Source organism: Gymnoscopelus microlampas (genome assembly GCF_963454915.1).
Source record: "Gymnoscopelus microlampas genome assembly, chromosome: 14".
NCBI classification, from domain to species: Eukaryota; Metazoa; Chordata; class Actinopteri; order Myctophiformes; family Myctophidae; genus Gymnoscopelus; species Gymnoscopelus microlampas.
In genome coordinates this window covers 42553249-42579062 of record NC_139951.1, presented here as the reverse complement: position 1 = coordinate 42579062, position 25814 = coordinate 42553249, and the positions used below count along the sequence as shown (strand labels likewise).

The window sequence follows — 25814 nt, the reverse complement described above, 5'->3', positions numbered from 1 at the left end:
GCATATACTGATGACATCAGGGATCTCTATATATGGGCATAAAAGGGACAAGGACTGACAGATACAGAGATCTCCATATATGGGTACAAAAAGAGACACAGAGGGCACATAGGGTATGACTCAGACTCGGTCGGATCGGTGGTGCGACGTAGGTGTGGTAGTGGTCTGAATTGTAGATGTGAGGGCCCCAACCTCTAGTCTAGTTATATATATTTAAAAAAACATATGGAACAAGCATATGGAACAAGCATATGGAATCAAAGCATTTTAGTTTTAAACATGCTTAAACTGTTGAAAAGGTTCACTCACAGACACAGGCATACAGACAAGGGCACAGACGCAAGCAGGAACACACGCACACGCGCACACACACACACACACACACACACACACACACACACACACACACACACACACACACACACACACACACACACACACACACACACACACACACACACACACACACACACACACACACACACACACACACACTTACCTCGGAGAAAGGCAGCACTGGTAGGATGATAGAGACTCAAAGATGCTGTTGGATGCCATGAAGACCACCGCCAGACTTCTCTCTCTGTGTGCCCTCCTTACAGCCCCCTTCTTCTTCCTTCAAATACAAAGTACACAGTGGTGTAATTAACTAAGTACATTTACTCACGTACTGTACTTAAGTACAATTTTGAGGTACTTTTACTTTACTGGAGTATTTCCAATTTTCAATACTTTTACTTCACTACATCTCTGAAGAAAATATTGAACTTTTTACTCCACTACAACTATTTGATACCTTTAGTCACTAGTTACTTTGCAGATATAAATTATTATATTATAAAACATACATTAACCACTTCAGCCCTATTTTATGCATAGGCTATATAGAAAATAGCCGATCTACAAGATCTTGTAGATCGGCTACAAGAGCTTGCAGATCTGCTATTTTCAAACAATTTGGTACTTTTATTTTATATAGTAAAGTATATTTTGATGCCAATACTTTTGTACTTTTACTCAACATTTTGAACACAGGCCTTTTACTTGTATGTAACAGAGTATTTTTATATTGTGGTATTGCTACTTTTACTTCCACCACTGCTCACAGTAATAACGCCACACGCGTACACGAACAGTATAAAGCACCGTTCAAAAACACCCTGCCTGGACTTATGGCTCCATCACTTATGCACAATGCATAGTGTACAGTATATTTACAGCTCGAGCCGTGCCCCGGGTCCAAAGAGCATGTGTAAATCTCATTAGCTGTATATCCAACTGTCGGAAGGCGCGCAATTACTAAATTATGAATGTGAAATTAATCAGGGAAAAGGGGCTGTGTGTACGCGAGAGGGGATTAATCTCGTCCTTGTTACACATACACGGCACAGGGCATAATTCATGGACCCTCCATTTCTCACTGCATGGCCCCCACAGACTGCCCCCCACCCACCACCCCCAACACACACAGTGGTGCAAAGTAACTAAGTATGTATACTCTTGTACTGTAGCCTACTTAAGTACAGTTTTGAGGTGCTTTTTATTTTACTTGAGGATTTCCATTTTTCTGTGCTTCATATGTCTACTCCACGTCATCTCCGATAGGCACATGTTGTACTTTTTAATCCACTGCAATTATTTGACAGATTTAGTTACTTTGCAGATTGTGATTACTAGAAGCTCGCCCCCGCTACGCGGGGGCTCGCGTCTAGCCCGCGGCCACGCCCACGTAGCGCCCGCGGCCACTTGGCAACTCATATAAGTGGCGTAGCGTCATGAGGGTCAGTGGGGCCGTGGCTCGGTCAGTGAAGACCCTGTAGTGCGGATGATATGTGGCATAGAGGGGCAGATTGTAAATCCCCAGAGGAAACATCCGTGGGCTACCATTGGTTCAGCGATGTGTGCGGTCGCCCTGCGGCCCCTCCTCCTCCACCAATGTGCAGTATTGAGAGCCCTGACGTCACAACAATTGGAGCGATGGGCACTGCACTGTGGTTGGTTAGGGTACACCTAGGGCCCAGGTAGAACCCAGTTAAAGCCTGCATGGGCAAACCCAGGTAGGACCCGCCTTGGTCCCACATAAACATGGGTAGTTGGGGCCCACCTAAGGGCCAGGTAGAAGCTACTTATAGCCTGCATGGGCATCGCAGTTGGGACTGAAGTGGATGCCGCTGACATTGCTGACATGGGGTCCATATGGTTTAGCCCACCTTGAAACCATATGGGAACTACGCTGGCATGCTGGCTGTAATGCAAACGCTGCATCATACCTGCAGTGTGTAGTTTGATGTTGTGTGTGTAGCAGATATACCTGCAGTGTGTAGATCAATGTCCATATGAAAGTCAATGCCCAGCAGTGTTTTTTTTCCCCAGCAGAGTTTCTAGTGTCTCTGTCTCTCTCTGGAAGAGGTTGCACATGAACTCTGCAGCCGCACTGAGGCGCTTCAACACAAACACTCTGACATTAAGCTGCTTCACACAACAAACATCAGCATGATGCTGCTGTTTGTCCAAAAGACACAATGTCCTCTCCCACCGACGTCATGTGTTCATTTATCGATAGCCGTACAGACTCCTTTTGACACATTTTACCTCGTTTATCCAGCTCTCACTGACTCATCGGGGTGTTATTTTGCTGCGATTAAGTCAACGATGTGAGAGATTAGCTATCACAGACGGACGGACAGGGGGTGAAACATAGTCTTGCGCCATGCCTTTCGGCCTGGCGGAGACAATAAAAAAAGGAAAGTAAAGGAAATGAGCATTTCTGCAACAAAAGTAGTCAACAAACTATACTATGAAAACATGGGCCACATTGTCAAAGAATGTAAGAAAGAGGCAGTCATGTAGAAAATAGCCGATCTACAAGCTTACAAAGCCTCTCAACGTGAGGCGTTTTGAGCTTGTAGATCGGCTATTTTCACAATATGTACTTGTGGAACGGAGTCAAACAGAATGGGGGGGTCCCCAGATCAAGTACGTTTATTTGGGGGGGGCGGGGGGGGGGGGGGGGGGGCGGCGTGAAAGGGTTGATAAGCACTGCTGTAATCGGAGCGAAATTATCTGAAATTACTACATGACCATAATGCAGCCTAACATGCGTTGCACGGGGCGGTCCTGCCATTACGTTAGTTACTGTAGTTGCTGTGGAGCTATAGTTCTCCAGAAGACACACACAAACATACACCATCTACAATGGACTAACTGAGCAGCAATATTGACATTCACCACACGAACGTGCATTGTTGACAAAGTGATTGCACAGCCGCTGCAGGCATGACAACCACGTTAGCGTTAGCGACATGGCAGCTATCACAGCGCCCTGTCCGTCGTCGCTGGGACTAACTGTGATGGCTACAGCAGTAACAGCAAGCTGTCTGCGATGCCATTGTCTGGAGACTGCTCTTAGCGTGACACGACCAATGAGAGTGAGCGCTGTAGTTGTTGCTAAGATACGGTGGCGTCTCTGCCCCATAGCTTGTAGATCTCTCACGCATGATTGGCGTAGGCTGCGTTGCCAGGTCTGACTGTTTGTATAAGCGATTTTGGGCTTATTTGGGTGCACTTTTGGGCTCGTTTCCATAGACCACGGCAGCGCTTATTTCTTTCCCGTGACCGATGTGGCAAAAAAAGTGCAAAACGAACCATCCGGAAGTAAATTGCGAGATGAAATATATAGCACTTTTTGATTATTAGAGAAGGAGACACATGTGAAGGTTGAAAATGAAAGGTAGTTGATTATATAGTTTTTCATGAGGGATTTTTGTAGCAAGTTGTGAGAGAATTGGGCCACTCCTGTGGGCGGGGGGCTGATTAGAACCATTGGGGTTTGAAAGGAGACGCTCTCTGTTTGAGTGATAAGATAATTACAAAACATTAACCACTAAAGCCCCATTGTTATACTTCAGCTATTAAAAAATAGCCGATATACAAGCTCACAACACGTTGTGACATTTTGAATACAATATACCTTTTACTTGGAACTGAGTATTTTCATAGTGCCATTGCAACTTTTACTGGAGTAAAAAAAAACAAATCTGAGTACTTCTTCCACCACTGATTATTCATGAACCCTCCATTTCTCAATTGCCCCCACAGCGCCACACACACACACACACACACACACACACACACACACACCCCACCCTCCCGGATGAGAAATGTGTCTCGGACGCGCGGAGCGAACATGTTGCTCTCCAACTCTGTGAACCCTGACACAACAGGGTTGTAATTACGTGGGAATTATCGATACGTAACAGCTGATAAATGGCTGCTGAACTCGGTGCATGTGCATTTGTGTGTACAGTGTGTATAAACCTATTAAGACCCATGAGACCGATTCTGAAAAGCAAAACATGTTGCTATATCAGTGGTGCTAAAACTGTTTCATGCCAAGGACCACCAAAATTATACAGTATACTGTATACTTCGGTTACTGTCTGCATTGTCTATTTCTCACTTCAAATGCTTTCAAAAACATGCTTGAGAGCAATGTTGTAAATGACATTGTGTGCTTGTTTACATGGCTGCCATGTTGGATACGGCACAACATCAAGTAGATTGATATGAGCCAGGTGCTCTGAGTCTTTGATTAGACAGCGGTCTGTTATTGAGTTCAGCGGTCATTATTCAAAAATAACACGCTGCTGAATTCAGTGATTGACCTATCAGAATCTAGCATTCAACCAAGCTGTGTAATGAGCTATAGATAGGGAGGACCATTAAGATAAGGTTGAAAACGGGTGGAAGTGCTCCTTGAAATAAGTGGGTGAGTGAGTGCACATGTGCAGGAGTGAGTCAGGATACTGTATGGGCATGCATCGACGAGTGAGTGAGTGACTGACTGAATGACTGACAGGATGCTTACATATGTGATGCATGTGTGACTTTGCAGAGTAAGCCAGAATGAATGAAACTTTTTCATAGATATTGTTTGAGCTTTTCTGCCTTTTTTTATTGATAGTATACAGTGTAGATAGGACAGGAAACAGGGAGAGAGAGACTGGGAATGACACGCAGCAAAGGTCGACGGGATCGGGATTCGAACCCGCAACTCTGCATTAGAGCCTATATGTGGTATACGCCTGGACCGCTAGGCCAGCGGGCGCCCTATACTTAATCAATGATGAACCAACAGAAGTCTGCTCATTATTAGCGACTTTGTGCTCGCTTGTAAATATTGGTAGTTTGGCGGGTTTAATTGGGCTTGTTTCTAAGTTGTAGTCGCTTATTTAGGCTTCCCAAACAAGCTTCCCTGATTTTAAAAAAACAGTGCTTCTCAAACATTTTCATGTCAAGGACCCCCCAAATTAATTAATGTATTTGTCCACAGACCCCCATCTGACAATATTTTGTGCCAGGGACCCCCATACCGTATAGACCTGGCCGCTTGTTTCTCTCACTAAACCTGGCAAGACTGAGTAAAAGACACATGGTGTGCACCTACTCTTGGCGTGCTGGTACAGCATGAGCATGAGCAGCCTGCTGCCACGGCACCCAAGGAATGCCGCCTGAATAATACAATAGATATGATTTGGCGCCCGGACTATTAACAGGAAGGGGGGAAAGAGAGAGAGAGAAAGAGAGCGGAGAATGGGGAGAAGGGAAAAAAAGCGCAATTATTCATCGGATGTCAGACAAACGTCGCGCCGGGCGTAAATGTACAACACGTTCGCACACAGCGGTCGCACACACTGCTTAATTGAAACCATACCACACGTGCGTGTGCGTGTGCGTGTGCGTGTGCGTGTGAGTGTGTGTGTGTGTGTGTGTGTGTGTGTGTGTGTGAAAAAAATAAAATAAACGTACTGTACTACACACAAATCCGCTGGACGAAAAAAAAAAGAAAGAGGAACCTTTAACGGGGCGCCATCCATTACGGCGAGTCATAAATGTCCCAGGGGATATATACACATCGGGGCAAAACGGGACGTGACCGCACTCTCACGAACGCACGCCCTAATTTACGTGGTCATAAAGCCTCAGTTATGCTAAGTCGGGCGGCGGTGTCACACGTCCAAGATGGCCGATCTGCAAGCTCAGAACGTGTCCTGAGCTTGTAGATCAACTATATTCGTATGAATCAGCCTTTTTAAGCTGCGTTTATGAGGGCTGTGCGTGAGCTTTTGAGAGTGCAGAGCTGGGCGTGGTGTTATGATAGCGTTAAGCTACATGTACCCTACGGCTCATTCTGTTATGGACAGATTACGAGCGCGCGCTAATTCCCAACCTTTTAACTTCTACATCACTGGTTCCCAACTTGGGGTCCGGGGCCCCCTTTGGAGGGCGCCAAAGATCACAGGGGGGGGATCTGAGGCCTTGTCTGTTTGAAGGTAGTCCAACATTTTAAACATGTTGCACAAAAGCTTGAGCTTGTAGATCAGCTATTTTCGCTATTCGCTGTACGAGTAAGTATATAGGTCTATACAGCTTAAGTGGTTGACATGTCAAGTGAAAAATTACTCACTCAATAGTGAGTAATATGCATGCGTACCAGCGTGCATGCGTGTGTGTGTGGGTCTCAGGTTTTGTAAGATAAGGGGGCTCCAATGAAAAAAGAACAGGAACCACTGTTCTACATTGTTTTAGTCGCTCCGTGTGAAGCCGTGCCGAGCTTTCGGAATTTCGCAAAAACAGATGATTCCTATTCCTCGATGAGGAATATACAGTATATACACAATGAGATCACTGCAGAGCGAGGCAGTGGCCATAGCCTCTACAGCCTCCGCTCCTCTGAACTCCTCGTATCATTCACGTCAATCCTGGTGATATATTCCAACCTGAAACAAATTAGTCATTCCCCCCTCCCCACGCAGCCGCCCCCGTAGTCGACAGGTCCGCCGCGTTCGCTGATTGGTGGGCTTCGCTCTCATTTGTCTTTTGACGCCCGGCGCTGGCCCGGGCCCACACCCCTCCATCCATCTCCCCCTGTCACCAGGCGAACAGGGTGGGTGGGGGGGGTCACACAGCCCAGTGAGAAGCCTGACTGCTCTTTCTTATAGGCATTACCTTCAATGCCAGGTATGTTCTTTGTCTCTCACTGCCTTGTCTGGGCCCCACACGTTTTACTGTATACAGTAACATGACAGTAAAGCCAGTAACTACGCAAATAATCAAACGGTCAATTGGCCAGCCATGCAATTGACCTTTTATAGTACTAGAGGTTCGGGCCCTCACAACTAGAGTTGTATGCAGCCCTAACACCTACGTTGCACCGCCAATCCGACTGATATACCCATATATGGAGATCTCTGCATCTATCAGTCCGTGTCCCTTTTATGCCCATATATGGAAATCCCTGATGTCATAATGTGCCCAGTGATTTGTTTGTGCCTGATGCCATGACGACATATTGAGGTTAGACCACATAGGCGGCGGGTAATGAAGGCTAGGGTAGGCTAAGCCTTCCCAAATGTTATGCTGGGACATTCTGGGAATTGTGCAAATTATATATAATAACTAGACCATACCCGGTCGACGCATCCGTGGGGGGATATGCGCACATGATCTGGCAACCCGGGAGGCAGTTCGTCCCATAGCTGGGCAGCCCCGTAACCATGGCGACAGTGTTTTACACATAAACGCTAATAAGAAGCTGAGATTTGATGAAATTGAAAAACGGGCTTCACAGTTAAGTTGAGATGGTAATGGTCAATGGCTGTGTGCAAAATCAGAGCAATTGGCCCAGCCACTGAGGAGAACCGGGTAGCTTCACCTACCACTACAGACAGACAGACACCTACCACTACAGACAGACAGACAGACAGACAGAGGTTACTAGAATTATAGTAGGATATAATATATGTGCGCAGCATTATTTAGTTAATTTTTTGATAATAAATCAGTAAAAACAGGCTAAAGCGCGCATGCGCGGATTTGCAGAGCCCCAGCCTTCCCAATTGTTAAGCTCACCCGCCGCCTATGTCAGACAACAAACTCCATATTTGGTCGTAGCTGCATTGGGAACTCCTTATATGGTTATGGCTGAGTCATGGTGACATGAACGTGGCATCAGAGGTCCGATAAGCCAATTTTAATATAGAATATCGTCGCTGTCGGGCAGAAACCTCTTATCTCCATAACTCTGTGTGTTTTTCGTAAATGCAGCGTTTCGAGCTTGCAGATCTGTTTTCACACTTTTGTGTGACGCTGTAGCATGATCAAGTAGGGCGATAATTACGAAAAAAAACACAAATAGTTAAAATATGGAGATATAGGAGGTTTCTGCCCGACAGCAACAATATGTGCTGTTTATGTACAATTTTGGAAAATGTCCATACAGTACCTGTACATGCTTGGCTGACTATGCGTGTCCAGGGGGGGAAATCAACTATATCTCTCTATTCTGGTGTCCACACATGGACACCATGGTGTGTGTGTGAGACGTGCCTGGGTTCCATCCAGAGGTTCTGCCGAGCACGTATGAGCTCTAATGAGGTCTCTGGTCCCAATACAGAACTGACTTCACTGTGACCCAGAGAGTTCACACGGCCATGTATTGTTGTAACTCAGTGGCTCTCAAACGTTTTCGTGTCAAGGACCACCAAATTAATATGTATTTGGCCGTGCCCCCCCCCCCACCATCTGAAAATGTTTCAATATCTTTTTCAAGAATGTTTAAAAAAATTCTTTCAAGAATTCTTTCAAGGTTTTTGTTCAAATAGCCGATCTACAAGCTCATGACGCGTCACATCCCGACTTTTTCAAATGTGCGATGTAAAGTGCTTAAAATGATCTTAATGTTTTAAATAATTCCGCTGGGGACCCCCGGACCCCACTTCATCCTGTATGGCAGCGGTTACCAAGCCTTTCAGCTCCAGACCCAAAAGAGAACTGTGGCGTCTCCCCGACACACAAACGTACAAAAATACATTATGAATGTATCACCTAAAGCCCTATTTCATTAACCAACCTACAGAGCTTGTTTTTTAAAACAAATGTAGGATATCGTTTTTGTGGGCCGGAAACCTATATCTCCATATCTAAATCTCCATCATTTTCCATTCAGTTTTGGACTTTTCGGTTTTCCACCCGACAGAGACGATTTATTACTTAAGCCCTATTTCAATAACCAACCTACAGAGCTTGTAGATTATTCTTTAAACAAATAAAGGATAAAAGGGGGATATTTACTCGGGAAAAATTGGTTTGTGACCCATTGTTTGGGAAACACTGCCGTACGGCACCCAAGGGCTCTGACCTGCAACCCTGTCACCCCCCCCTCTCTCTCTCTCTCCTTGTCGCCTGGCACAGCACCCCCCTCCCCCTCCCCCCAAACCCCCTTCAGTGGTTTTCACTGTAAATAATTCAAAGCAAACAAAACGCGTGGCTGAGAGCGATGCAGCATGCATGGCTCCACGTAGTCAGACCACCCTTTTTCCTCTTAATATCGCAGGCGAGCGCGGGCCGGGCGGGCGAGGAGGAGGAGGAGGGGCAAATGAGGAGAGATGGGGAGGGGGGGGGGGTGTATGCAGGTCGCCAAGTACTTCCTCTGGCACTCATTAAGTTTTCATAATGAATAATGTTTTTTCTTAGCGATGACCTTTTGAGAAGGAATGGCTGGGGAGAGGAAAGCTCTGCCTTTGTTCCACTGCAGCTCATTGTAAATGTGGTTAAACTGTCTAAACTGGCAGCGTGGCGGCAGTGCCAGCGTTATCGCCATCAAGACCATCCCTCTCTGACATAACGTGATCGGAGAGGCTTTTGAAAAAGAGGGCCAAGAAAATAGAAATACTGCTGTTACAAATAAAAGGCCTGTATTCAAAAAAATGACATGAGTAAAAGTACAAATGTATTGGCATCAAAATTATACTTAAAGTACCATAAGTAAACGTTACTCATCATGCAGAATATACCTCATACATTTCTTCAAAAAACTTAAAAGCCTAATAGTGCTTTTTATGTTTTTGGGCTTCGTTTTTGGTTAAGATACATGTTTCGCATTCACAATCCAAATCTGCTCAAGAACTGTAACTAAAGTTTCCAAATAGTTGTTGTGCAGTAAAAAGGAATAATATTTGCCTCTGAGATGCATTGGAGTAGACGTATTAAGTGTTGAAAAAAATTGACATAGTCAAGTAAAATAAAAGTACCTAAAAATTGTACTTAAGTACAGTACTTAAATAAACCGTCTCGTGTCGGGTGGAAACCTCATTAAACTGTTGTCAAATTCAAAAGCATCAAAAGTAGCAGATCTACAAGCTCGAAACGTGTTGCGTTTCGAGCTTGTAGATCTGCTACGTTTGATGCTTTTGTGTGGCGATGTAGGATGATCAAGTAGGGCGTTAATTTACGGGGGGAAAAAACACAAAAAGTTAAATATGGAGATAAGAGGTTTCAGCCCGACAGCATGCAGCGAAATGTACTTTCCACCAGTGACATAACGTGATGGGAGAGGCATTGTGTAAAAAAGAGAGAGGGCTGATGCCCTGCGAAGCCTCACCACCAGAACGAACCACGTGGCCCTCTGCCCCGACTGCACGACTTCACGAGAGACCAGAAAAAAAAGGAGAAAAAAAGACCCATGAGGCTTTCAATATAAAAATGGATATAAAACAAACACTGAACTCTCGAGTCTTCTCGGAGTGGCTAATCCGCACGGCATCGAACGGAGAGACTGACTGCGCCTGTTCAGCATTATTCGTGCCACGTTTTTTTTTTCCCTTCCCTTCCCTCTCCGGTCCCTCAGATGCATGATATTCAGAGAATCTGAAATGTTTCCTTTTTAACAGACTCGTTGCAGGCCCAGGCAAACACCTGGAAAATGCCCCTGAAAGAGGCCACAAATTGAAACCTGTTTCATCTCCATTACAAATCCCACTCCCCCGGCTATGTACGTATGTATGGGCCTTTGCCAAGTAGCGTTCCTGCTGGTTAATAAACACAGCCTATAGATCACCAAACCCCCTGCACCCTGACATGCATGTGCACAACATACTGTTACCACTGAGGAAAGATGTCATGTTGTCTCTGGTTCTGACTCTGCTTTATGTCTCTACAGTATAGTGTCTCTCTGCCTCTCTCTCTCTGTCTGTCTGTCTCTCTCCGACTGACTGACTGACTGACTGACTGTCTGTCTGTCCCTCTCTCGCTCTGTCTGTCTCTCTCTCTCTCCGACTGACTGACTGACTGTCTGTCTGTATGTCTCTCCGACTGACTGACTGTCTGTCTGTCTGTCTCTCCGACTGACTGACTGACTGTCTGTCTGTCTCTCCAACTGTCTGTCTATCAGTCTGTCTCTGTCTCCGACTGTCTGTCTCTGTCTCTCTCTCCGACTGTCTGTCTCTGTCTCTCTCTCCGACTGTCTGTCTGTCCGTCTGTCCCTCTCTATCTCTGTCTCTCTCTCCGACTGTCTGTCTGTCTGTCTGTCTGTCTGTCTCTCTCTCTCCGACTGTCTGTCTGCTGTCTCTCCCTCTCTGTCTCTCTCTCCGACTGTCTGTCTGTCTGTCTCTCTCTCTCCGACTGTCTGTCTGCTGTCTCCCCCTCTCTGTCTCTCTCTCCGACTGTCTGTCTGTCTGTCTGTCTGTCTGTCTGTCTGTCTGTCTGTCTGTCTCTGTCTCCCCCTCTCTGTCTCTCTATCTCCGCCTGTCTGTCTGTCTGTCTCTCTTTCTCTCTGTCTCTCTGTCTCTCCATACATCAATTGGGATCTAATTCCTTAGAACTGCAATTCCCAAGATATTAATGATATTATACGTAACATTAATATTAAAAATGAGTTTTCATTGTAATACTAATAAATAAGCATATTATGTTATAGTTCCACTCTACCAGCGACTCCAGCCGCATTCCAGCCACAAATTGGGCCAGCCCTTACAATCGTAAAAAATTATGGAGTCAGAACAGTCTCATAATGAGTAAATGCACAAGTATTGGTTTGTATTCACACATTTGATTTTTGAATGAACAAGTTCTGGTTTGCATGTGTTTCGTGTTTGTGTTCGTGTTCCAAGTCCACGTTCGTGTTTCAAGTCCACAGCTTTCGTGTTTCGTGCGTTCGTGTTTCAAGTTCGTGTTCGTGTTTCAAGTCCACAGCTTTAAATCCACAGTCTGTGTATTAAAGTCACGTTTGTGTTTTGTGTTTGAAAAACACAGTTTAAAATTCACAGTTTGTATTTTGTGTTTCAAATCCACAGCTTTAAATCCACAGTTTGTGTATTAAAGTCACATTTATATTTTGTGTTTGAAATCCACAGTTTAAAATTCACAGTTTGTATTTTAAAGTCACATTCCAGATGCTCTGCTTCACAAATATAATTCTCTATTTATCTCCAAAACACTCAATTTACCAATGCACATTGAATTAACTACAACACAAATCGATTGGTGTGCATTTACACACTGCTTCTCTGTGGTGGATCTCCTCTGTGCATTCACAAATCTTTTTGAGACTGACCTGACGCTTATTGAGACTGGGGGCGTAGACGAACGTAATCATTGGCTGATGAATCTGATTGACAGGGTCATCAGCCAATCAGATGGGTTCACTTTCAGCCAATCTAACGTCTCCTTCCCTTTCAACCCGGAAGTACATGCTCTCTCTCTGTGTTGCCATGTCTGCTTATTATAAGCGACTTTGTGCTTGTTTTTCTATGATGTCTTTCTATAGACCAATTATTTGTTTACTAACATTGAGCCTGGACGCACAGGTGATTGTTTCACGCAATCAATTCCCAACCTGTTTCGGGGTGCACTGGTTTCAGCACACCCCAACCCCCTCTTGTGTGTGTTGGCTAGTGAGACGCGTCCTAACGAGACCTGATATAATGGGTTTCGTTGCGCGCATACTGGCTGCACGCAGCCAGTATGACGTCGTCTGTTAAGGGGTCTATGAAGACACATTGTGAGCTTGTAGATTTCAAGTTGGATGCAGCTCAAAGTGAACATTCCTCAGGTATCTAGTTTGTTGCCATACGGCCTTCCTAGCCCGTGTTATTAAAGAAAAACGACAAAACGACAATGGCCAAAACTGTTTTGGCCATTATCTCTGGAACAGAAGGTCCAATCTGCTCAGTTCAAAGCGTGTTGGGTGCGTGACTTTGAGGACATTAAGCACACAATGTTACATTTTCTGATTTTTCAGGGTTTTGTATTTTTTTTATAGCTTTAGGCTATATTTCAGTATGGTTTATGATAAATTGTGTTTGTTGTCATATTTGTTGTAAATGACCACCAACCAAAGGGTTTTTGATACTGGCTATACAGTTATAGTTGTTCATCTTTATTGATTGATAGTTGTTTTATTGTTGTGTTTTATTGCTACGTTTTGAGTTGTGTTGGCCTATGTGTGGTTTACAAAAAGGTCCACTGGGTGGCAGTGTTTCCCCATTTTTAGCGGCGCTAGCTGCTTTATACCTTTAGGTATAGAGCGGATATTAGCCCTCTATACCTGGCTTTTGCGTCAACGTTCTGATTGGTCAGGCTCGCCAAGGTTCTGATTGGTCAGGCCCGCCAAGGTTCTGATTGGTCAGGTCCGTCAACGTTCTGATTGGTCAGGCCCGTCAAGGTTCTGATTGGTCAGGTCCGTCAACGTTCTGATTGGTCAGGCCCGTCGAGGTTCTGATTGGTCAGGTCCGTCAACGTTCTGATTGGTCAGGGAAGGGAACTATTCATGACATCAATATTATATCATGAATACAAAATTAGATGGTTTATATAAACTGTAAAAGTCCGGAACATAAACACTCTGGGTACGGCTTATAAATTGTATATATTATTTCATAACACATACATATCTTTCTGGTACCACATGTATACACACGGACACACAAAGTTTATTTTTTAGGTACCCACTCTATCAGCTATGACAGATCAGTTTTTGCCACTTACCTTGGAATGCATTTGGTGATTCTCTTCCAATGGCACTATTTAGTGCCACTGGAAGCCTTGAAATAAATTTACAGAGATTTAATATTGTTTCTCTAGTATTTCTCTGTGTACGTATGTCCGTGTCTATGTCCAGGTGTATGTCCATCCTTATGTTCGTCCTCTGTATTCTTATTAACTGGGGTATAAACTAATATTGATATTATATATTAGATATTAATATTGAAACACATATCTATGACAAAATGTATCAAAGGCGCCGCTACCTTCACACAGGTGTGATTTTTTTCTGTACATTCAGTCAATACATAGTCACATTGTGGGAATCTTGCGAGAGTTCTGAAAAATGTACATCCACAGGGGAGATAAATAGTGTATACGTTTTAATTCATGTTTTAACAACCCCGGAATTAGGTTTGTAAGCTATAGTTTATACTTTCAGTTAAAAAGACCGTTTTTTTTTTACTGCTCTAATGTAACTCATGATGAATGCAACAGATGTATTATGTCTTCCTAAGGCATAGCCTTTGTTTACAAGGGTTAATTTCATGTCTAATGTTGTTTAGTGTCCCAAGATGGCTTTTTTGTACCGTTAAGAAGTACGTTATTTGTTTATTGTCATGTTCAAGCTTATTTTTGGTCAACTGTTTGTTGAATTACTTTATTGCATTTTGTGATACTGTAGACTTGACATATCATGCAGTCTTATTTTCCTATAGTTTTCACGGTGCTTCAGGAATAAACCAGCATCTGTTTGAAACTCCACTGTCTCATCATTATCATACTTACCAAGCTGAGGGGCAGTTACATTTGTAATGTTTGTCCTTTTTTTCTGGTTTCCCACCTATAGTTCTTACGGTGGTTCTTGGATTAAATATTCTAAAATCATCAGTTTGAGAGACCATCCTTAATCAGCCAGGGTTTCTTACAGGACAGGTACAGCGGCAACACTTATTGAAAAAAAATATAGAAAATTATGATCAACCCATGGTCACATCTTTATGTATTCTACATGGTTTCAGTACAGGTACGTTTGTTTTAATTCCCTTTTTTCATTTAACTTTGTCATGACTTAAAGTTACCTTAATGCTAATCAATGCACAGCACAGTAACACAGCAATGCTAAGCCAGTCTTCAGAGCAGCTAATCATATTTTAATCATAAAGGACATTAACTTTAATGTCCTTTATTAATTATCAACTCTTTTTTATAATTTGTATCCCTCGATTTTTGTAACCCTTTTTTTTTCACCCGGTGCCAATTTGCTAAGTGATCCTGGGGACTACACTCCCCCCACCAGCCTAGGGAGGCCAGGGCCGAGCTCATGCTCATCCTTCAATGCATGAGAGCCAACTGACCTTCTTTTCACCTGACAGGGGGAAGTTTCCCTGGTTGGACGTAGTGCGTGGAAGGAACACATTATTCCAACCAGTTCCCTTCCCCTCCATCAGGCGCCCTGGCTGACCAGGGGGAGGCAGTATAGTGACCAGGAATCAGGATTACTACATGTTTTTGTGAGGGTATTAACTACCCTAGGAGACACGGGGAGAACATGCAAACTCCACACAGAGTAGGCCCTTTCGCCAACCCCACTAAGGAAGGGTATGGGCGCTGATGACGCGGAGGAGAAGACACGGCCCCAGTGCCCACAGCGTCCCCGGCGGGAATCGAACCCAGGACCTTCTAGCTGTGAGGCGATTATCAACTCTTTATAGCATAAAGAGTTGATAACCATTTCATACTATTGAATGAATGCATTTCTTTGGAGGCAACAACACAAACATATCTAACTTCAGGGTTATTTTCAATATACAGCAAAAGAGTGTGAAGTAATGGCATTTGTCAAATGTATGCTCTGACAATAGTATCCTAGATCCTGGAGATAGCCTCTTTTACACAGGAATGTACACAGGTTCAGAATGCAGGGAATGGGGTGAGACAAAAGATGAAAAGTTTGCCAGCCAATGCTTCTTTTTGTTTTTTTCTATTATAAAGAAGCCTAGAAGCCTACAAGGAGCTGCAGAATACAGTCTGTGTGTCATTATGATATGGACCTCAAATTATAATTTATGAGGCCCTTAACCCTTGCATTGTGTTAGAAAACTGCATCCACTTGTGGTGTTAGCGGGTCAAATTTGACCCGTGATTTAAATCAGCCCAAAATACTCAAAAATAAGTATTTTCATTATTTTTTTCCTCCCACCTCATAGCTGACTTAATTCATATCCATGTAAACACCTTTTAATATTATGTTGGGTTAGGGCTAGGGTTTCATCTTTCAATATATCTCGTTTTCTATTATAAAAATGTTAAAATTCACTCTTTAAATTTCCTATAATGAAGGCAATGGATAATGATGTTATCTAGCTATAATAGAATAATTAAGAATAATAATTAGAACACACTTAAAAAAAATAAAAAAATACTTGTTTTCATTTTTTAACTTTAAAAAAATGTTTAAATGATTTATTATATTACCATATTAATATATTACCATATATTATGGTAATAATTGTGTTTATAATAATATAATATGTATTGTAATAATTATTATATGTATTATAATAATAATAATAATAATAATTAATGTAATATTAAATATTTTTAATATTGTTAGATATATGTAACCAAATATATTACCATATATTTATTATATATTACCACCACCTACTAAATCACCTTTTGGTTAATAATGCTTTGTCATGTATCCTTAGTTTAAAGACCTCAAATATGGACCAACAATTAGGCTAAATAGCCATGAACAATGATGTATATTAGTTAAATATTAGGTCAGTTCATGTCCATTATGATTAGCTGCTCTGAAGACTGAAGGCTTAGCATTGTTGTGTTGCTGTGCAATGCATTGAATAGTATTAAGGTAACTTTAGCTCTGTCTGAAAAGTCATGACAAAGTTAAATGAAAAAAGGGGATGAAAACAAACGTACCTGCACTGAAACCATGTAGAATACATACAAAGAGTGACCATGGGTTGATCATAACTTTCTATATAGTGTTGCCGCTGTACCTGTCCTGTAAGCAACCCCGGCTGATTAAGGATGGTCTCTCAAACTGATGATTTTAGAATATTTAATCCAAGAAGGTGGGAAAACAGGACAAACATTACAAATATGGCTATAATGACAAACACAATATCATAAACCATACTGAAATATAGCTTAAAATTATAAGAAATACAAAAAATCTGAAAATGTAACATTGTGTGCTTAATGTCCTCAAAGTCACGCACCCAACAAGCTTTGAACTGGGCAGTTCGACCTTCTGTTCCAGAGATAATGGCCAAAACATTGTAGCCCGTTTTTCTTTAATAACACGGTCTAGGAAGGTTGTATGGCAACAAACTAGATACCTGAGGAATGTTCACTTTGAGCTGCATCCAACTTGAAATCTACAAGCTCACAATGTGTCTTCATAGAAAGACACCATAGAAAAACAAGCAGCTGCTTATAATAAGCAGACATGGCAACACAGAGAGAGAGCATGTACTTCCGGGTTGAAAGGGAAGGAGACGTTAGATTGGCTGAAAGTGAACCCATCTGATTGGCTGATGACCCTGTCAATCAGATTTATCAGCCAATGACGACGATCGTCTACGCCCACCGTCAGGTCAGTCTCAAAAAGATTTGTGCGTGCACAGAGGAGATCCACCACAGAGAAGCAGTGTGCAAATGCACACCAACCGATTTGTGTTGTAGTTAATTCAATGTGCATTTGTAAATTGAGTGTTTTGGAGATAAATGGAGAATTATATTTGTGAAGCAGAGCATCTGGAATGTGACTTTAAAATACAAACTGTGAATTTTAAACTGTGGAATTCAAACACAAAATATAAATGTGACTTTAATATACAAACTGTGGATTTTGAGCTGTGGATTAGAAACACAAAATACAAACTGTGAATTTTAAACTGTGTTTTTCAAACACAAAACACAAACGTGACTTTAATACACAGACTGTGGATTTAAAGCTGTGGACTTGAAACACGAACCTGTGGACTTGAAACACGAACGCAAAGCATCACATTTGTAGTGCTGAACCAAAAAAACACATGCAAACCAGAACTTGTTCATTAAAAAATCTAGTGAGTGAATACAAACCAAGAGTGTGTGAATACAAACCAAGACTTGTGCATTCACTCATTAGGACTTGTGCATTCACTCATTATGAGACTGTTCTGACTCCATAAAAAATGGGGGAAAAAGAAAGAAGAACAGAGAAAGATTCACGTTGTTATCTTTTGGGAAAACCCAGCGGTGGAGGCCAAAGTGTCTTCAACACTATTAGCACTTTGCTCGCCACACACACACACACACACACACACACACACACACACACCAGCCCGGACTGCATGAGCGGAATGTTTCCCTTGGCGTGGCGGCGCGGAGATGTCGGCAGAACCATCTCTCACACGGACACTCTCGTTTGTTTCAACTACTGGAGTTCTGCTGTTCTGGAGAGCTGAGTTGTGTGTGTGTGTGTGTGTGTGTGTGTGTGTGTGTGTGTGTGTGTGTGTGTGTGTGTGTGTGTGTGTGTGTGTGTGTGTGTGTGTGTGTGTGTGTGTGTGTGTGTGTGTGTGTGTGTGTGTGTGTGCGCGCGTATTACTATACTTGAGGGCATAGAATTTGAGAAGTAAGACATTGTGAGGACCATTTTCCTGCTCCTCACAAGATAAATGGCTGTTTTATGGCTCAAAAGGTCAGGCTTACAATTAGGAAAAGATTTAGGTTAGGGTTTATAGGTTAGGGTTGGATTTTTTAAATGTTTTTATTGATTGATTGATTGATTTTAAAAGTAAATCAGTACCAAGAGTCAAAAAGATTTCCAAATATGAGACACAAAAAAAGCCAAAGGCTTCTTTCCATTGTGGTCCATTAAACATTCAATACTCAAACAAAGGACAGAAGGACAACAACAGTGTGCAGCAGACAACCATACAAAATAAGTACCAAAATGTACAGTTTTGAACAATTCATGATAAAATTCCATGAAAAATGCTCACAAGTATAGGAATGCAAACACATGTATGTATGTGTGTGTGTGTGTGTGTGTGTGTGTGTGTGTGTGTGTGTGTGTGTGTGTGTGTGTGTGTGTGTGTGTGTGTGTGTGTGTGTGTGTGTGTGTGTGTGTGTGTGTGTGTGTGTGTGGGGGGGGGGGGGGGGGGGGGTGTCTAAGCATGTAAATGCACGAGCGCACGCACGGCGGAAAACTAAGCCATGCATAGAGTGCTGCCATAAGGGGGGTGTGGGGGATGAAAGACACTGTAGTGGAACATCAATTATTCAATAAACTCTATTATTATTTTTGTGTCTGCACACTGCACAGGGGCCAAGCCTCCCTCCCTCGCGGTAAGGCTACATAATAAATTCACACTGTTACAGCGCTCATATAAATGTGAATCCTATTTGTACCGTGGCGAAGACGAGGACAGTCAAAACAATCTGGGGCCGTCTATCCTAATGGGCCCTGGGGCTAATCCACTGCAGAGGTGGTGGAAATACTCAGATTTAGTTTTTTTTACTTGAGTAAAAGTAGAAATACCACAATGTACGTAGACATGATCTGTTACAAGTAAAAGTCTATCAAATAGGGCCAGACCTGGAGAAGCATCTGTGTCATTTTTTGATTTGAGCTAAAAAGCATTATTTTAGACTTTAGCTATTCAAAAATAGCAGATATACAAGCTCACAAGCTATGAGCTTGTAGATCTGCTATTTTTTTTAAATCGTGAAGATGTGTGCAAACCTTTGAATATATATATTTTTTAAGAAAACATTTTTAACTCAAATCTTTGCTTCTGGGACCCCCTGGAACAAAATATTTTGAGATGGGGGCCCGGTCCGCGGCCAAATACATATAATATTGGGGGTCCTTGACATGAAAAAGATTGAGCACCACTGATATAGAAACATAGGTTTTTCCAGAATACTGTTGGGATTTAGGAGACATGTAGAATCGGCCTCAGGTCTTAATGGGTTAATTGTTTGATGCATATTTTGTAATAATATTCCAAATCTACGAAAGCAAAGTGTAGCTGTCAAATAATTGTGGCGGAGTAAAAAAAAGTACAATATTTCCCTCTGAGATGCAGTGGAGTAGAAGTATAAAGTATTGAAAAATTGCCATATTCACGTGAAGTAAAAAGAAAAAAACACCTCAAAAGTGTACTTAAGTGTACGTAAAATGTCGGGTGGAAACCTCATATCTCCAAAACTGTTACTTTTCAGGATTCAAATTCAAAAAGCGTCAAAAGTAAGCAGAATCGCAAGCTTGAAACGCCACGTTTCGAGCATGTAGATCTGATACTTTTGATGCTTTTTTGTGTGACACTGTAGTATGATCGAGTAGGTCGTTAATTTACGAAAGAAATTAAAAAACACAAAAAGTTAGAATATGGAGATAAGAGGTTTTTCTGCCCCGACAGCCGATGAAACGTACTTAGTTACTTTCCACCACTGATCCCCATCAGCTCCTCTCCAGGGCTGTTCATCAGGGGACGCTTGTCATCACCATGTGTGTATTGTATTAAGAGGCGGGTTCTCTGGTAGCGCGCCACTGTTGAGCTGCTGATGGCCGAGGAATGATAAGTAGCAGAGATCAGCCCATTGTGGGGAAGCTATGGGGGCAGGCGGGGGGGGGGGGGGGGGGGGGGGGTACCTCAGGAGACCCTGAGACCAACGCTAGGCATCCGCTTTCATGAGTTCAGTCAGTGCTGAACGCATGCCAGAGAGCCACTGGTTCTCCAAACATTTTTATTTCAAGGACCCCACCCTCCATAACTCTGAGTTAGAAACCCTGAGGGTCCCTGGACAATTTGCAATTTAGGCATTTAGCAGACACTCTTAATCCAGAGCGATTTACAGTAAGCAAGGTAAACAAGAGGTAATATGTCAAATGCATAGAGATAGTAATCTGGGATCATACAGTAGGTAAACCAAGAACCTACCATCAGTCTAAACAGTATAATATCGAAAAATAAATAATCTGTACATTGAAACTATATAGGATGCGGCGGAAAACTGCCAGGACAACAAGGTCTACAAATGAACCTGGCATCTGTCTACAGAACATGCTTATCTAAATTACATTTTTGATTTTGCATAAGCCTGCAAGGTCATCAACGCTAGGGCAAGTGCTACGGGCTAAGGTGGAGTCTGAAGAGGTGAGTCTTCAGATTACGGGGAGTGAGTCTGCAGTTCTAACTGGGGAGTTTGTTCCACGGTTTGGGAGCCAGAAGGGAGAAGAGTCTGAGACGTGTGGAGCGTTTGTCCCGGATGTTTTAGGGAAGGTTCTGACAGCTTCCCTGTGAACCACTGTTTGTGGTCGGATGGGTCTAAAGTTAAGTATGAGGAATCACCATACTCCCGTGTGCAGCAGTGTTGTCAGATTTGCGAGAGAAACAAGTGGACAGGTCTACGAAAACAAGCACAAAATAAGTGACTATAGATGATCACACACACACACACACACACACACACACACACAGGAGGGGGGGGGGGGGGGCGGGGGGGCACAAAGCTAAGTATAAATCAGGCATTATGACGCCATCACAGCCCGACAAAATATATTTTAGTCGACTAAATCAACTGACTGAAAGTAAAACATTTCAGATGGCTAAAATATGACTTAAACTAAATGGAAATGTGTTCAAAAGATGACTAAAACTGCATAAAAATGTGCGGTCAAAATGAACAGTGGTACAGGGCCAACTCAGGTCCATGGTTCTCTAAGTCTAGATGGGTTAAGTGGTTTTACTAGTGGCTCCTTCACGGAGTTCTGTTTCCACCGTCCTGTTTGCACTTCAAAGACACACTGCATCATGATTACGCACAAAACCTTCTCAGCTCCTCCTTAGTGAGGATTTAGCCCTTCTTTTCCAACCACGCACGCACACACACACACACACACACACACACACACACACACACACACACACACACACAGAGATTATCCAAGGAAGGATATTGCTTGCACGAGAGCATTTCCTCAGTAAAAGAAAGGTTGAAAACCAACACGGTAACGCAATGGGGGTTTAACGTCAAAATGGACCCAACTGGCCCCAGTGTTTACAGTAAATGTGTCCGTGAACCTTTGTCTCTGCATGGGAGACAAGAGAGCCAGCAGCCAGCTCCAAGGTTTTGGACCTTGCATGGCGTATACCTACATGCTCCTCTCTCATCTGAGCCTTCCAGATCTCTCTCCTCGTTATTCATACGATCCCAAGGTTCTGGTCCCCCGGCATATTCCCATTACGACTTCCATCGCACAGCTGGAGAGAGGATCTAACACCTTTTCTGTTCTTTCTTTTTCTCTCTCTCTCTTCCGTCTCCAACCGCCCCCTTCTTCCACTGCCAAAACGGTGAGAAAACGCACATTCAATGGAGTCTCTCCTCTCTCTCATAGCAATGGCAACCAAAAGACAAAGCCACTGGTTTAAGAACGAGTCGACTGCAGGGGCCCTTTTGTCATCGGAGGGACAAGCATGAGAAAATCGGTTAATTGGCGTTTTGCTTTCAAATACCATCTCCGTTTCGCCTCCCCCCGCTGTTTGTTTGTGCCCCCTTTATAAGGGCCATCGTTGTCATGGCGCCTATCTGTGTTTTTCATTTGCGGCCCCCGTATTCTGCGGCCCCCCTCCTCCCCTTTCCTCGCTCTCTCTCTCTGTGGGTCTGCAGATATAATTTTCGTTCTTTCCAGTCCATTTTATACGGTTGGCTTTGCTGGTGCCTCCATCACCCTTAAGGGTTGTTTCCCGCTGGGAGAAGATACAGTGGGGAGGTCCTGGTTGCTAGTGAGCGTATCTCTGGAGCAGGAGTAGGCAACCTTAGGCACCATTCATTGACACAGGGGAGGGTAATCACTGGCACACTGGAGTAAGTGTGAGAGAGGCCTTTTAGTTTAAAATACAAAATAAAATCAATTGAATTAAGCGTATTCAAATTACATCCTCCACATCATTCTACATTCATACATAATGTTGATATGGCACGCTGACAATCAAGAAAATAAAAACATGGCACTTCATGTCAAAAAGGTTTCTGCTACAGAGCAGCTCAGGGGTTGGTCTTGGCCACTTGGTCTAAACCAGGGGTTGTCAAATATCGTTATGTCAAGGACCCCCAAATGGATATGTATTTGGCCGTGGACCCCCACCTTAAAACATTCCAGACCCCCATTAAGAGAAAACTTGTGTTTAAAAAAAAACTAAATTATTATCACTTTTCACAGATTTTTTTGCCCGAAGTATAAAATAAGCTTTTGCAATATCTGAATCTATATATGCACTAGGAAACTAGTAAGCTGTAACTACGATAATTGTAGTGAGTATAAGTACACTATTTGCCTCTGATACAGTGAAGTGGAAGTACAAAGTATCAAAAGATGGAAACACTGAAGTGAAAAAAAAAAATGAAAACATTCTAAATTGTTAATAAGTACAGTACTAGTAAAAGTACTTAGTTATTATCCACCACTGGTGTTTTGTCTCTATCGGGTGGAAACCATGTCCAAAACTGTTACTTTTCAGGATTCAAATTCAAAAACAGCAAAAGTAGCAGATCTACAAGCTCAAAATGCGGCGCTTTGCGCCGCATTTTGAGCTTGTAGATCTGCTACTTTTGATGCGTTTGTGTGATTCTGTAGTATGATCAAGTAGGTCATTAATTTACAAAAAAGAAACACAAAAAGTTAGAATAATGGAGATAAGAAATGTCTGCGCCGACAGCAACGATTTACAAAGCTCATTGTTTAGTATGTAATGTGTTTCCTCTGTCTGGTGCCCTGTAGGGACGCAGACGCAGGAACAAAGTCGACAACCTGCCCCGACGCGAAAACCAGCCGAAATAAATGAGTCTAGCCTTCATCCATTTGTTATGCTTGTTTCTCATGCTCTGGGGCACTGTTAGCACCTTCTTCATCATATAAGGCATGTTTATATGACAAGCGCTGTAGCCACTGACCTACGGCACGTACTTTATATACTAGAAATAGGGCGTATAATAATTGATTTTTATCCCTGCTCGCTTCCCAGACTGTATACACTTTAAGTGTCTATTTTGATACGCCGCTACTCTGTCAACGTTTATTTGAGCTCCGCCGCTCTGAGGAAATGCCAGCAGGAAAGAAGGAAAAAACAATATCAAAACAAAAGATAAGAACTTAGAAATAACAAGTGGGTCTTTACTCAGTTTTTTTGGAGAGGGGGGGGGGGGTGTTTTTCAGTTGGCAGATCACAAGGTTTGCCGCCTTAATGGAAGCATTTGGAAGTGAATGGCTCGAGTGGAATTCGACAATGACAAACGGCCCTGTCCGGCAGTAAAAAAAAAAATCCAGAAAAATAAAACCACACAAAGTATATCGTTGATGTCGCGGGCACAAACTTATTAACACCATATTTAATATACATTTAATATTCTTTGTGTTTTTTTCGTATTTTTTTTTCCGGCGTCGTTAAGGCATGCATAACAACAGTTTCTGTTGCATGTGATTTCTCACCAGAAGATATAAGATGATGCGCCGTGTTCACAAAGACTGTAGACGTCAAGAGAGAAGGAAGAGAGAGAGACAAAGACAGACAGACAGACAGACAGGGTAATGTCTCGTTGGGCCGTTTCCAAAGCAGGAGGACCAAAGCGAGTCTATCATGCTGCTATAGCAGCGAGGAACAACCTTTATTCCTTTGGAGGCTGTGATGGAGGGACCTACAACACAATGGATCAGATGGATGTCCATGTCTACAACACGGTGTCTTTATCCTGGAGGAAATTGCCTCCACTGACACCTGGAAGAGGAGAACGTCACCTTGAGGTTCCCTCCAAGCGCTGGGGCCACACAGCTGTGCTGGTAGAAGATACAGTCTATGTCTGGGGAGGATATTGGGAAAGGGAGTTCTACAACATGCTTTATGCATTTGATGTCAACGCCCATATATGGTGGAAACCCAGGGTTTCTGGGACTGTTCCAGGGGAGAACTGGCTCCACTCAACCTGTGTGTTGGAGAAGGTCATGTTTATCTATGGAGGATACAAGCCTACACACCGGCGGGACAGATCTACACAGAATGACCTCTACAAGTTGGACACCAGCACAATGGTCTGGTCTTTAATTAACACTGGAGGAACCCCACCACCTTGTTCATATGGTCACTCTGCCACCATCATCGGGACCAAGATGTTTGTATTTGGGGGATATAAGGGGTACCAGGAGGTCTACTACAACACCATCAGAGTGTTTGACACAGAGACCAACTGCTGGCTGAACACACCTTCTTCAGAGCTTCTTCCAGAAAGACGTAGCGGCAGGAGTCATTCAGCCTTTACCTACAACGGAGAGCTGTACATATTTGGTGGCTGCAACGGTAACCAGAGCTTCAATGATCTGTGGAGATTCAGTCCAGAGACCTTCTTCTGGAAGAAGGTTGAGCCCAAGGGGAAAGGCCCGTGTCCAATGCATGGCATGTGCTGTTGCATGATGGGAGATGATCGTGTCATCCTCTTTGGAAGAGAATACACTACTGATGATGACCTGTACGTCTTAGACTTAAGTCCTAGTCTTAAAACACTATGTAAGCTAGCAGTTATTCAGTACGGTGTGGAGCAGTCTGAACTCCCACACAACAGTCAGGTGGGAACTGGCAGCCATGACAACCAACAAGCGCACTAAAAGAAGGAGAAACAGAAAACATTGAGTCAACTAAACCAGACGCTGTGGCTTCCATGTGACCAGTCTATGACATCACTCATGTACTGTATGACATCATTACTATGACACCAGTCATCTCCATATTTAGGCAACGTATCAGCCAAAGCCGACCTCTAATGACATGAGTTTATAATTAAGTGTTAGATTTTTCTTTTTAGCGGCGCTAGCCGCTCTATACCTTTAGGTATAGAGCGGATATTAGCCCTCTATACCTGGCTTTTGCGTCAACGTTCTGATTGGTCAGGCTCGCCAAGGTTCTGATTGGTCAGGCTCGCCA

At 43.1% G+C, this 25814-nt stretch overlaps 1 pseudogene across 1 annotated transcript; it reads left to right on the top strand.

Annotated features, from left to right (window-relative positions):
- The first annotated feature begins 24430 nt into the window (after positions 1-24430).
- Positions 24431-25523, top strand: LOC311060232 (kelch domain-containing protein 3-like; annotated as a pseudogene). Its single transcript has one exon. The product of its transcript is annotated as a kelch domain-containing protein 3-like (transcript).
- Positions 25524-25814: the final 291 nt, after the last annotated feature.